This window comes from Lagopus muta, chromosome 2 (assembly GCF_023343835.1).
Source record: "Lagopus muta isolate bLagMut1 chromosome 2, bLagMut1 primary, whole genome shotgun sequence".
Lineage (NCBI taxonomy): Eukaryota > Metazoa > Chordata > Aves > Galliformes > Phasianidae > Lagopus > Lagopus muta.
The window spans coordinates 73,966,541-73,979,795 of record NC_064434.1 but is presented as its reverse complement, the minus strand read 5'-3'; the positions used below and the strand labels follow the sequence as shown (position 1 = coordinate 73,979,795).

At 35.6% G+C, this 13,255-nt stretch overlaps 1 protein-coding gene across 6 annotated transcripts in view; it reads right to left on the bottom strand.

Moving 5' to 3' along the window:
* The window catches only part of CHRM3 (cholinergic receptor muscarinic 3), a 255,601-nt gene that overhangs the window by 7,637 nt on the left and 234,709 nt on the right, over positions 1 to 13,255 (bottom strand). Inside the window, exon 2 of one of the 6 annotated variants that reach the window (XM_048936923.1) lies at positions 3,303 to 3,388. The exons of the other annotated variants lie outside the window; for them this stretch is intronic. The gene's annotated coding sequence lies outside the window, so the exon portion shown is untranslated. The remainder of the gene's footprint in view (positions 1 to 3,302; positions 3,389 to 13,255) is intronic. 6 annotated transcript variants of the gene reach the window in all.

Here is a 13,255-nt window from a genome sequence, read left to right as displayed (position 1 = left end):
TGTTTTACATAGGAACTAGGCATATTTTCTACAGCTGTCAGAGAGGATGAAGTCACAACAATATATGTATAATAATATACATAATATATGTATATGTATACAATATAAGTATGGCAGAGAGCTGAGTTATTATATTTGCCAAATATATTCTAGAAATAATTAATTTTATAGAGTGCAGACACTTCCACTGACACTGGGGCAGTGAGCATAGGATAAAGGCCATTAAGCATGCCCTCAACACACATACATGGGTAAAAACTCTACAAGGTACATCCAACATAATCAAGTATTGATTGAGAAGCCTGAAAGATAATTTTTGATGATGATAATATTTAATTGCTTTTTCAAGTAAAGCAACACAAGCTAGTATCTTGTAATAGATGAGAAAGGACCTGGGAGAAGATGTTGACAAAGGAATAAAGGAAACAAAGCTTTCATTAAAGAATAAAGATTAAAAAATTGGTATCCCTTAGAGCTGATGGTAGAAATAGCAGTATTACTAAGAAATAGCAATAAAATTGTTGACAATTCAGTAGTGCTTCACATTTTCAATACGTAATAAAATCATAAACAAACCTAAGTGTTATTGTTGGAAGTCCAAGACAGCTGCAGTTTGCAAATAAATTTGTAAAACTAATGTATAAATGCACTATCACTATATCCACTAAAACAATTGAGAATTCTGTTTAACTGCAGAAACTGAAATGCAGTATCAATGTAAATTAGCTAATAAATACTTTCAGAAATATCAAGTCACTATGAGGAAACCTGGGAAAACCTTACTTCAGCTGCATTTTCTGATGCTGAGAAAGTACTGGAACTAAACCTTTATTGTTCAGGTCAGCTCTCCTATCTAGCTGTAAAGTAATTGTTTTAGTGAATGCCTGAGTAGCCTTTAGAAGACGAGCAACTGAGGAAGAGGCCATATCAAGTACCACCCATACATGAGATCCTGAATGCTGAATGCAATCCTGAAAGCTGGAACTCAACTTTCCAAATCCCTCAGGTATTAAAGGGATCCTAGGTTTTCACTTCATAAACTGAAAGTTGCTAGCATGATGGTGAACATAGTCATTTGTTATTCTGGCTTGTATCCTAGTTCCTGCGATCAAACTGTTTTATTCAGTGAAAAAAATCTATTACCCGTATGTTCATCTGCATAGAAAAATCACTATCACCAGTCATAATATTTTCTATTTTGAATCAGTGCCACCAGATTTTCTTCACTGTAGGAAGCCAGAACAAGCCAAGCTATCCTTCATTTTCCAAATCTACTACACATTTTCTACTATCTATATAAGAAGCACCCCAAGGAAGCCGAGAATGTTCTAGGTCTTCAGCTCCGACAAAATGAGAGCTCATCCAGCAATACAGCCTGCCATCGCCTTCCCAGCAAGCCAAGATCAAACACAAAAAGATGGGGAGATAAGTGCAAGAGGATCCACAAATAAGTGGATAAGAATTTGCAAGTCATTGGTATGAAATACTGCATTACAGTTTCAAGCCAGTGATTAACGAAGGCAACTCCATGCAGTGAATTATAAAAGAAAACCAAGCCTTTAGAATGTTTACTATACTTATTTAAACTAGAAATAAGCATTGTTACAAAATCAAAATGTGCTAAAATAAAAAATACATGCACATTTTAAAGTTTTCCTGAAATTACTCCCAAGATTGCATATAACTATTATTTTTCAAACCTAAATTTTCTTTTTCGAAACACAAAAATAATAATAATTTAAAAAATGCAAGTAGTTATAATGCTGTTCACTCTTCTACATTACTTATATCACTGCATTGCTGTAGCACATGGTACAGTATTCCTTAAAAATATGTATGTGATAATAGAAAGCACAATGCAATTGCCAGTGAACTGGACATCAGTTTTATAATAAATTGTCTATACTGATGATTAAAAGTATAATACATTCAATACAGATTTTCAGCTTTGCAGAACAAAAATACAGAGCTATAGAAGTCTATCCCACCACTAAATATCCTGGTACACTTGCAACTGATACAAACAGGTAACCGATATGCTCTTATACTTTTATATATACATACACATATGCACCTAAGACTATGTACATAAAAATATATCACATTAAATAGGACAAAAGTATGCATGTGTATATAACTGCAGATATGTGCAGACAGACACAAATATCTTTGTCACTTTTTCAAATGTTGTTACATGGAAAGACTAAACCTTTTGCTGATTAGCTGTCAACTTGATGTAAATAAACTGTCAAACATATCCCTCCAAGGTGAAAGGTGCAAACACTTCAACCCCAATCTCTACCATTTTCCTTCCATAAAGATGTTTTGCTCAGTCTTACTAAAATTAGCTGGATTTAATAAGAAGCTGCTTTTGTGATTTGTGAATTAGATTTTACTTATCATTTGCTTATTATATTACTTCTGTTAGTGTGTGAGGCCTAGTAATGAGCAAGCTAGACTTGTTCTCTATGAACAAACTCATTCTCAGGGATGTGGTAGAATACCTGCGACTGAAGGCTTTCAAGATGCAATTACACAGAATGCTAGACCACAACACGAAGGCTCCCTTTTCCCATGAAATGTTGGACTTGATTTGTCCATGGACTTTTGAGATCCCTTTCAACATGGGCTGTTTTATGGTTCTATGATATATTTCCTTTCCATGACTTTAGAGAGCATTTACCAGACCTAATGCAAAGCACAAATTTACCCGGCCCACCAGTCAGCCTCTCACCCTACTGAGAGATTGGTAGGGCACTGGAACAGATTTCCCAGAACAGTGGTCATGGCTCCAAGCTGCCAGAGTTCAAGAAATATTTGGACAATGGTCTCAGCCATAGAGTTGGAATTTTAGTTGGTCCTGTGTGAAGCCAGTAGTTAGGACTGCATGTTCCTTATGGATTCCAGTCAGTTCCAGATAATCTACAGTTCTGTGATCTCCCTTCCAGCCTTACAGTCAGCAAAAGGAGCATCCCTCCAGAGCTATTTCAGAGTACTACAGCTCAGATGCACATGAATGCCAGACTAGGAGCAGAAGAAACACTACCTAACATAGCCAAAGAATCTAAAAGCAGCATGTAAAGCCTTTTTTATTCCTCAATTTTCCAATTAGTTTTTGGCAAACATACACCATGCTGTTCATGTTGACTGCAAGCCCTTTGTCATACCACCTCGCTGTCCCTGCAGCATCCACTGTGGGCCTTGGATGCTTACACTGCATTTGCTTATACAATATTTGTTCTTCCAAACACCTTTCAGGGAGAAACTTGAAACATGAGCTCAAGGTGTAATGTCTGTTTTACCAAGGTCAATAGCAGCAGATTTGCTCACGGAATTGCACTTTCCATTCTCAGGTTCCTGCACTTTGCAGGTATTATCTGAACAATTCCTGTAGAAAAAAGAGAAACCTTCAAAAACTAGAGCTTAGATGTACCTTAAATTTTTGAATTACTGAAAACAAAAACAAATTAGGTCTTAATTAAGATTACAGTAAATATTGACTACCAGCTATAATGGTTAAAACGTCAATATGCCTTCATATGGAGAGGCAATTATTTAAATTCCAGGCATTCTCTTTCAGAGAACCTTATTAGAATTACACTCCATCTGTCTAATTGATATTGGAGTAAACAGACATACAGTCCAAAACCTAGTCAGAATTACAATCAAATATTGAGAGTTTAACTTACTGACTTAAATGATGTGTATTGTAGGTGTCTAGGGACAGGAAAGCCTGGGTAAAGGGCTGGATTGACACTGAATTGAAACATGAAAATAGATTAAGGGGGTGAAATATTTTCCTTTGAGTAAAAACCTATCCATCTCAGAGACTTCATTTCAATATTCTCTTGTACATACATTTTTAACATATTTCTTAATATTTTATTACTTACCATTATGACGAATCCAAGACATGATCTAAAATTTCACATGGCAGTATGTATATGTAGATACTTAGCTACCTCTTTGCAAAAAGCCATCCACAGACTCTCAATAAATTATAATTCTCTCTATAAAATATTTAATTATCACATACTAAAATGCTGGTTATGTAAAGTAATGGAAATTCTTACCCGTAATGATATATTTCTTCTAGATGGCATTAGATGCCAGAATACTTGACTAAACAGGGAAAAGTATGAGCCAATGTAGAGAGAGAAAAAAAATCAAGATCTTGGAGTGAAATTCTCTTATTTTCCTATGCATCGTTCTTCTCTAAAACAATACTCATATTTGAGCAAATCAGTATCAAGAAGAAAGAGTTCATCTAAATCACATGCTAGATAAAACAAATACATTTTACCACACTCATAATCCAACCCTACTTTTAATAATCCTTGGATGTATTTAAAATCTATATTGAACATGAACAGTAGCCTCTAAGAATATTTACAGACAATAACAGACCTCATCAAAACTGTCTTTAAGGAAACTGCTTTACAACAATGTAATCGGTTGATTCTGTTATGAAAAGAAATACATTCTTTGCTTTTACTGTTTGCCCGCTGAGACAATACACGATCAGTAAAAACTGGGAAACAGTACAAATGTTTTTCAACTACCAAAGAGAACAGAGAGCCAGGACATGGAGCTTTAAAGAAGACACCTGACACTGTTCTCAATCTCATTTTTCTGCAAGAGGAAAATGAAATGACAAGATGCTGTCAAGCCTTGAAATTGAAAATATTTTTTTTCTGGAAGTTCTATGTAGGGAGAATTAATAGTCTAAAAACAAAACAAAACAAAGCAAAAACCAAACATCAACAAAAAAACCCAAACCCCACCATAAATAAATATTCAACCCATTGCTTTGATTTTCTACCTTCTCAATAAAAAAATTACTTTTTCTTTCTTTTTTTCCTTGGGAAGACATTTCATTTTCAGTCAAATTCAAGCAGAACTCCATTTTTGTTTTAATTATTATTATTATTTTTTTTACAAATGTGTCTGCGAGCAGATGAACTACACATTGTTATTTATCTAGAGAGAATAATAGTAAAATATTTATCTAGAGAGAAAAATAGTAAAATTTTACATAAAGGTCTAGCAAAGAGCTATTTGGACACCAGCTCAAATGTCAGTGTTTACCAGCCATTAGGTCCTCTATCATGCGAGATCTCTGATGTTTATCATTTAAATGTGCGAACACAAGGTTGAAGTTATCTTGAGTGTGGTGGAATCCTATAAGTTTCTGAACAGTTCCTCTGCTGCACACTACTTTTAATAATGTAACTGTGCCATTGGACCCGGGTGTTATAAATGCAAACCAACACATACAACTTTTTGGATGATACACAGTCTGGTAGTTTTAAATAGGTGCAATAAGGTGAATTGAACAATGCTAGGAAACATTTAATTAAGGAAAATTTATTGTTTTTTCCCTTAATGATTGAAATATTATTGCTATCTACCGCAACAGAAACAACAGTCCCCAATTGGACAAGTGGTTTTCTTAAAAGCTGGCCAAAGTTAGAGGGAAAAAAGGTGGTAAGTGATATCTATTACCTAATGAATTCTATATAGGTATTTGCAAATTGGAACTACTTAGACTGAAAATTTTTGTACAGAAACTGTGTTAGAATGTTATGCTTTTAATCAAAATGTATTATTTGTTTTCACTAAATTATAGTAATGTTTAAAGTTTCAAAACATTTTAGCTTGGTTTCATCAAGTGAAAATTTAAGTAGTTGGCCAGAAAATACTTTCGGTGTATTTGTTTATTTAATTGGATTACTGAGTATGAATTCCTAACTTACCAGATTTAGGAATATCCTTTCATACTGATAATTTGATCAAATTGGGAAAGTATATGAAACCCCTTAGTAATTGATTAAGGAACTAATCTATTGCTGAGTGGAGGAAAAGTGCTGTGTTTGCCCTCTTTATATTTCTTTAATATAACTGTAAGAAAATGCAATGGTATATTTGAAATGGAATATTTTTACCTTAATGAAACAGCTTGAGACTAAATCAGACAAAAAGGCAAAACGCTTTGTTTCAGTGCTTTGCTGTAAATATTTACATAAATACCTTTCCATCTGTTTGAAAGTGTGGTTTAATACCCACTAGGTGGCACAACAGATATTCAAAAGCAAAAAGCAGAATCTTGATTGGTCTCTCTTAAAGTCTATATGTCTTATATGTGGAAATCATAGCCAAATAAATTCTATCTACTACCTGATAGGGACAGCACCTAAAAGAAATGCACACAATCCAAGTACTTGACTTAACCAAACTAGCAGCCACATTACCAACAACTATGTTTTGAGTTATAGTCTAGCTTCACTTTTTATTTCTTCTTTTTTTTTCCCCTAAGATAGACACATCTGAAATTCTCAATGGAATTTTGTAACTTAATCAAAATGGCTCACTCCAAACTCTAACCCCTTATATGCATGCTGTGATGAAATTTTAGTCTCTGGGAAAGCAACAATAGCAGGCATTGTGGATTTCAGTGAATGTCAGCAATGATTCTTTATTCACAGACAGACAAGCAATATAATAATGCTATCAATGCTATAATCTTTTTTAGGATTTGTGTGCAGTTTTCTTGGTGGTTTGCTTTTCTTTCCAGCTGCAAAGCAAGGGAAATGGAGGCATGCCCAATGAAAATATTTCTGAGAGAGGGAGGACATGCTAATGATAAATGTATTCTGATTTAATTTATTCTACATAAATGTATTTTGCTAACCCTTGTGGCAGAATTCTCTTCTAAAAACATTTCCTGCTGTACATTTTTTGCTTTAGTATCTGCCTTTTCTTCCTATACTAAGAGCTTAAAGTTTCTGATTTACAGCCTTACAAAAACAGCTATAGTGTAAGGAACACATATGCAAAAACAGTGGTTTTATTCAGCCTGCAGAATGAATCTGTCTCATCACTTAATCACAGTTGCACACTGGAGTTCAGGTTTCTTTAGGAACCTCTTGCCTTACTGTTGTAAGGGTGTGCAAGGCTGAGGAGGGAAAAGGTAGGACTTATAATTAATGTAAGTTATACATGGAACTCAAGTTCACACCTAATTCTGGCGTAGGGTTTCTACACACTACAGGAGATGCATTTTACACTTGCTACCAAGACATCTTTCCAGTCTTACTCCAGCTTGTAGTGTTGCAAAGGACTGTTGTGACCCAAGTCCTGGCACATTGCATTGTTGAACCTCATACAGTTGGCCTCAGCCCCCTGGACCATCCTATCCAGACACAGAGCATTCCTACCCTCAAGAGGACGAACAACTACAAAACAGTAATGTAATCAAACTTGCTGAGGGCATGCTCCTCCCATCCAGATCATTGATAAAGATATTAAAGAGAACTGGCCCCAGTACTGAGCACTGGGAAACACCACTTGTTACTAGCCTCAAACTGAATTTAGTTCCATTGACCACAGCTCTTTGGGCACAGGTATTCAGCCAGTATTTTTAGCATCTTACTTCAAAAGGATAATGTCAAGTTGAAATTAGTACTCCATATCCATTCCCCAAGTTTTGTATTAGCAGTTTTGCAAAACAAACAGTTATGAACTACTGTCTTTGCAAGCATTCATCTGCATATTTCTAAAATGTTAATCATTCCATCAACAAAAAGATCATTTTTAATTTCAACATGATGCATTCATCTACTACACTACACTATCTAGCTAATATACCCATGGTACTCTGTACTCTCTCCTGATTGCTCTTTCTGAGATTTCATGCACACTGACATGCAAAATAGGTTGAAATGTGGATATATGAATACGTTAAGTGTAAAAGTTGCTATCTATGTATCAGATAGGTAAATTGAACTAGTTTTTCTGTACTTGCTCTTTCAAGCATAAAAAACTTACTTGCGCTTTGCAAACCCTTAACAGTGTAAGCTAATAATAGCAATAATAATAAACAACAAGTGAAATCAGGAGGTCTAGCTAAAATAAAATGAAAATATTTCTTCCAGCTTTGATAGGTTTTTTCAGATGGTAGATAGAATATGTAACTTCCAGAAAGGAACTGGAATGCCAGAAGAAAGAGAACCTCTACCTAGAAAAACTCTTTCCTTCACTGACAGGTGAGAGGCATTTTAATGTTTAAACTAAGAACAGGGATGCACACTGCATGTGGTTTCTTTGAGTCTCATTTACCAATAAAGAAGTATCAGTATTCATTAAGTATTTCCTTCCATTTACCTGCCTGTTATCATCCAGCTGTCCCATTTCTATGCCTCAGTTTGCCAAACTTCCAGGTTGTTGTGGAACTAACTGATCTATTTGTTTTAGAATCAAAAAAGGATTCTCTAATTAGCTACCATTCAGGAGAATATTTTATTTGTTAATTTCTAAAATATTTCTGGAAGCACTATAGCAATATACCTGAGTAAAGATCCATGAATGAGAATCTTTATTTAAGTTGGTGTCTATTGCAATCTGGTCAGATTCTTGATGACATACGTGGTCTGCTGGTCAACATCAGGGCAAAGGAGAAATAAAAAGCCCAGTTGCTGCTCTTTGTACTCTGCCCTAACATTTCTTTCAAGCTGAAAGGCTTAATGTAAAAGAATCAGTGTAGATTCTGCTAATTTCTCACTTGTGATCTCAGCAACAGCTCCTGGAGAAGTTTTAAAGCCATTTAAAATCCATAACTAATTTTAAATCCTTTTTAAATACATTCCTTGCTAGTTGTTTTCCTGTGTTCACAGAGATGTAGTGTAATGTAGTAGTGCAGTATTCCCCCTGTGGGTCACGGGATGTTCTCTGAAAAGGAAGATATGTGGCTATGGTTAGTCTAATGGGTGCACGTGCTTGTGAATGCTTAAATGATAAAAGCTTTCAGAGCCTTAAATGAGATTTCACTGTAGAAACGATAACAAACTGGATAAAAGAAACACAGAGTATTCAATACAGTGGAAGGAATGGGAGAATGTAAAATAACCAAATATGTAAAGCACTGTAAAAAGATGACTAAGATGCAAACTGATAACTAATTCTGGAAACCTGAAGTCAGGATGGAAAGCAAGGAAAGCATGCAGGCATCTTGTATCTAAACATAGCAACAAAATCACTTGAGGTAAAAGGATATTTCCATTTGTCCTTTTGGAATGGAGCAGCAATTCTCTGTTCTCAGTCCTTCCCATGCTAGTCCTCGTGTCTTTCTCTGTAAGCTGGCAAGGCTAGATTAGAAACTATAGCTACTGCTATGAAAGGAGTTCAGGTGTTTGTTCTGGAGTGAAGATGTCAAGAATGCTTGGGTCTTGTAGCTTCAGTTTAGAGAAATAAGCATTCTTGGTAATTGATTATTCAAAATGAAGCAAAAATGAAGAATTGCTTGAGAGCTGCTTGTTCACAGAAAAGATTTTAAGCTATTGAACTTTCCTTTCCAAACATATTCACGATCGAAAACTGAGACAATACTCTGCATAGTCCTGACAAAACAATTATTTTTACCAAGATTAAAATGTCAAAATGTACTGAGTTACTAAGTAGCCTTTTCCAATTTTACTAATGTCTATTCAGAGCAGTGAATGTGGCATGGTACAGTTCCATTCCAGAGAGCAAACCTATGAAATCTTCCTTTGATTCTTGCTCCACAGACTGTTACATCACCTGCTTTCTTAACGCTCACATCAATCCCTTCAGCCTTTGAATTTAAGAACCATATTTTCAGCCACAAATGCTAAATCTTTTCTTTTTATCTCCAAACGAATGTGAGTAGAAGGATAACATTTTGGATGCCAAAATAGTTTACAGGGGCAACTAATATTTTCTAAGCACTTCCAAATAAAATAAAATAAAATAAAGCCCCAGTGCTAACGAATGTAAATTTTAGTTTGTCATTGAACAAAGACAAATTCGAAGAGTAGGAAAGGAAGGACAAAAGTACTGTTAATAATATCAGATGTTTATAGACAGAGACTAGTGCACACAATTGCTTTGGCATATATTATAAACAAATCAATTTCTCATTTTTCATGTGTGATGGTAGAAGTGCCAGTGGTGACCTTAGCGAGAGGAAGAAAAAGCAGACCGCCCCTCAGACTTTCAGGAAACACACTTTGTATAAAATAAATAAATAAGCAAATAAATCCCTCACCCAGTTGCTTCAGATATACACCATTTCAGATGGCAGTTGCTTAGTACAGCAGCGTGAACAGAGCTAAATTGAGAACCAGTTTTCCCAAGAGAGCGTGAGTGAGGAGAAGCCAGGGATTCAGCTTGGTGAACCAAAGCCAGATGACTGCAGAGGAATGCTCAAGCTTCCAGGTTAAGTCCTTCTTCCTGTAATTAAGCTGCAGCAGCTCACAGGACCATCAAGACAAGGAAATCCATCATGCTGGCTCTTGACACAGCCATTACATGAAACCTCTCCAAGTTGGTATAATTTCATGAGAGAGAGTGGGGTGGGGAAAACCCAATAAAATAAGAAGACATTAAAAAATACAGATGAGAAAAAGGAAAGCAAATTGTTCCCAGGCCTATCCTCACATCAGTGAACTGCTGTAGCAGAAGAATGGCACAGATAAACAGTGGCCCATCTGATACATTGATTCTCCCCATGATAAAAGCCAACAGTGTCGAACAAATTCGTTCTGGTACTGGCCACTCTGGTAGGTTATAGTCACTGAAAGGGAGTGAGTGGCTCCTCGTGCATGTGAGGATGATGCACTGCAAGGATTTATCTGTGCAGGCATGAAATATGGGGGGGGAAGGGGGGGGAGGAAGACAAGGGAGGAAACTGGAAGGGGATTGTCTTGCGGCTCTGTACTGAAATATGGTAAGAGGCTGAAGCCCACATCCTGACTGTCCTCTTATCTTTTCTCTTTAAGTGATGTTCATACATTAGTGATGATTAGTCTTTTTCACTCAGTCCAGAAGTGATGTGCAAGGCATATAATGATGTTATTATGAAAGTGACTGAGTGAGCTTTGTGTTAACACTTGAATAATTTTGGTCTTGATGAAGTCAAACACACATGCACTGTATGATTATTATCAGCATATTTGATTTAGACAGGAGAGACTGAACCATGCAGGAATATGTATGAACTTCTGCATTTATGCAGTGTTTCTAGCAATGGGTAAATGGGATTTTTTTTAATAATACCTGTAGCTACTGGAATCCTGCATCTTGACTTCTACTCTGTACTTCAGTGTTGTGTTAGCAGACATATAAACAAAATGCAAGACAAAATGGAAGTGTTCCCTGCTCTGAATCCCTTGTGCAGTAAAATGCAAAACTGACTGCTTTTCAGGGACATAAAATATACCTGAGTTGTCATACTGAAAACAGGTAAACAACAGAATGCCCTTCTGGTCAACATAAACATTTTCATTTACACATCAAAACTTTTTATGTTATAAATCCCTTATGACTGTACTGACAGTGAGAAATATCACATCAGTGTTCAGTTAAAACAGCATGTATAGTTCACCTCCCTGGAACAAAGCAGTTTTTAGTGCTATAGGTTTTTGTTGGAGAGAACTCTTGACATTTCTTTCCAAAAATGTTAAATAGGCTTTTAAGAGCTCAAAATACTGGAAGAAGCTAAATCTTCAGCCAAACAAATTAAAGTGTAAAGTGGGCATCCAAATGTTTTTTCTTAAAGTCTCAACTTCTCTCCAATATCATTATTTTTCCACTTTAAGTCTGTCCAAATTGTTTCAATAGTGCAAGCTTTCAAAGAAAACATGCTAGGCTAAGTTGACTAATACTAGGGGGATATTTTTTCCTCTTGTGACAGAAGACTAATTCAACTTTGTAACAGTAAGTTAAACTATACCTATGAATAAAAATGCACTGTGACATACTCAGACCAAAGGGACTGAAAGTGGTGGTATGCGAACCACCACCAGCAAACAGCTGGAAGCAATGTTTAAGGGTTTTTCAGAGATTAGGTAGCTCAGCAACCCTTTTCTGCTCTTATGTCAATACATAATCACTGGTTGCTCTCTCCCTTAAGAGATAAAATACTGACACCAGATGAATTTATGCTTCCTACGGCAGCAAAGCCTAAACAACATTTCAGGGATAATATAGATTCGGCATATTTTATCATAACAATGCCAGCAACACTAAGAGGAGAGATAAGACACTTCTCTCAATATGATTGTTTTAAAACAGTAATGATCATTACTTTGCAACATTAAAATAAGCATTATTTCATCACTCACTTATACTTTAAAGGTACATTTTGGTCTACATTATGTCAGAACCAGTTATCCTGTGGATCAGATAGCTAGTAGTAACGAACTCCATTATAACAGGTTGGAAATACACTCAGCAGTGGAAAATCTTAGGGGCATCAGCTCAGATATAATCACATTGGAAGATGCTTTTATTATTTACTCTCTATCTACACTGAGTATGAAGTATTTCATTGAATCACTATCACTTTTACAGCTCACAGCAGGCTTCTCTAGATTATTTGCTGTATTGTTAATTGATCATCAAAATGATGCTGAATCTCCCTGCCACTCTCAAAACTGTGTGTCAAAAATAATGTTTCTAATTTAATGATTGGTGAAAAATAAAGTACTATCTGCTACTGAAAAGTACCTATTAACTTTGAATAGATATTTAGCATCCACAGTCTATAGCTTTTTCAAAAATCCTACCCTTAATCATCACCAAACATGGCCCAGTCTAAGAGATTGTGATGATGTGCATTATTACTGAGGCTAATAAATTCATATAGGAATTTCAAAGTCTGATCTTGAAGAACATAATATTAACATAATTGTTGACGCTTAATTGTTGCCAGAGAAATATCAAGACTTCCAAAAAGGAAAACGTATCCACAAAGGATCCAAACAACACTCACTCTGCTATGTATTGGTATTTACCTTAGATTTTGAAATGGAGAATAATGCATAGATCTCTCTGTAACCTGTTTTGATCTGAGCCTTCTTTTCCAAATGCCTCTATTTCCCCATCAATACCTCTCATTAAACTTTATTCCTAACTGAGGATGTTTCCAGCTGAAAATGTACCCATAAGGTCAGCATCCTCCAAGATTCAGTTTATTAGTGAATAATAACAAATAAGTTGCAAGTCTCTAGGATACATGCAAAACCTATCAATATGCCCACGTTGTCTGTGCTTTCAACTGCAAGAGAAATATTCCACATCAGCTGCAGAATATTAAAAGCCAAAGATGAGTGGTTTGATGGTACTTGTGCATTTCTGCCCTTTATCTGTCCTTCATCATTCATTTACATTTACTCACAGGAAAAAAATTGACTTTTGCTGCCAAGATGCAGGTAAATTGTATCAAGCAAGGGCAAAA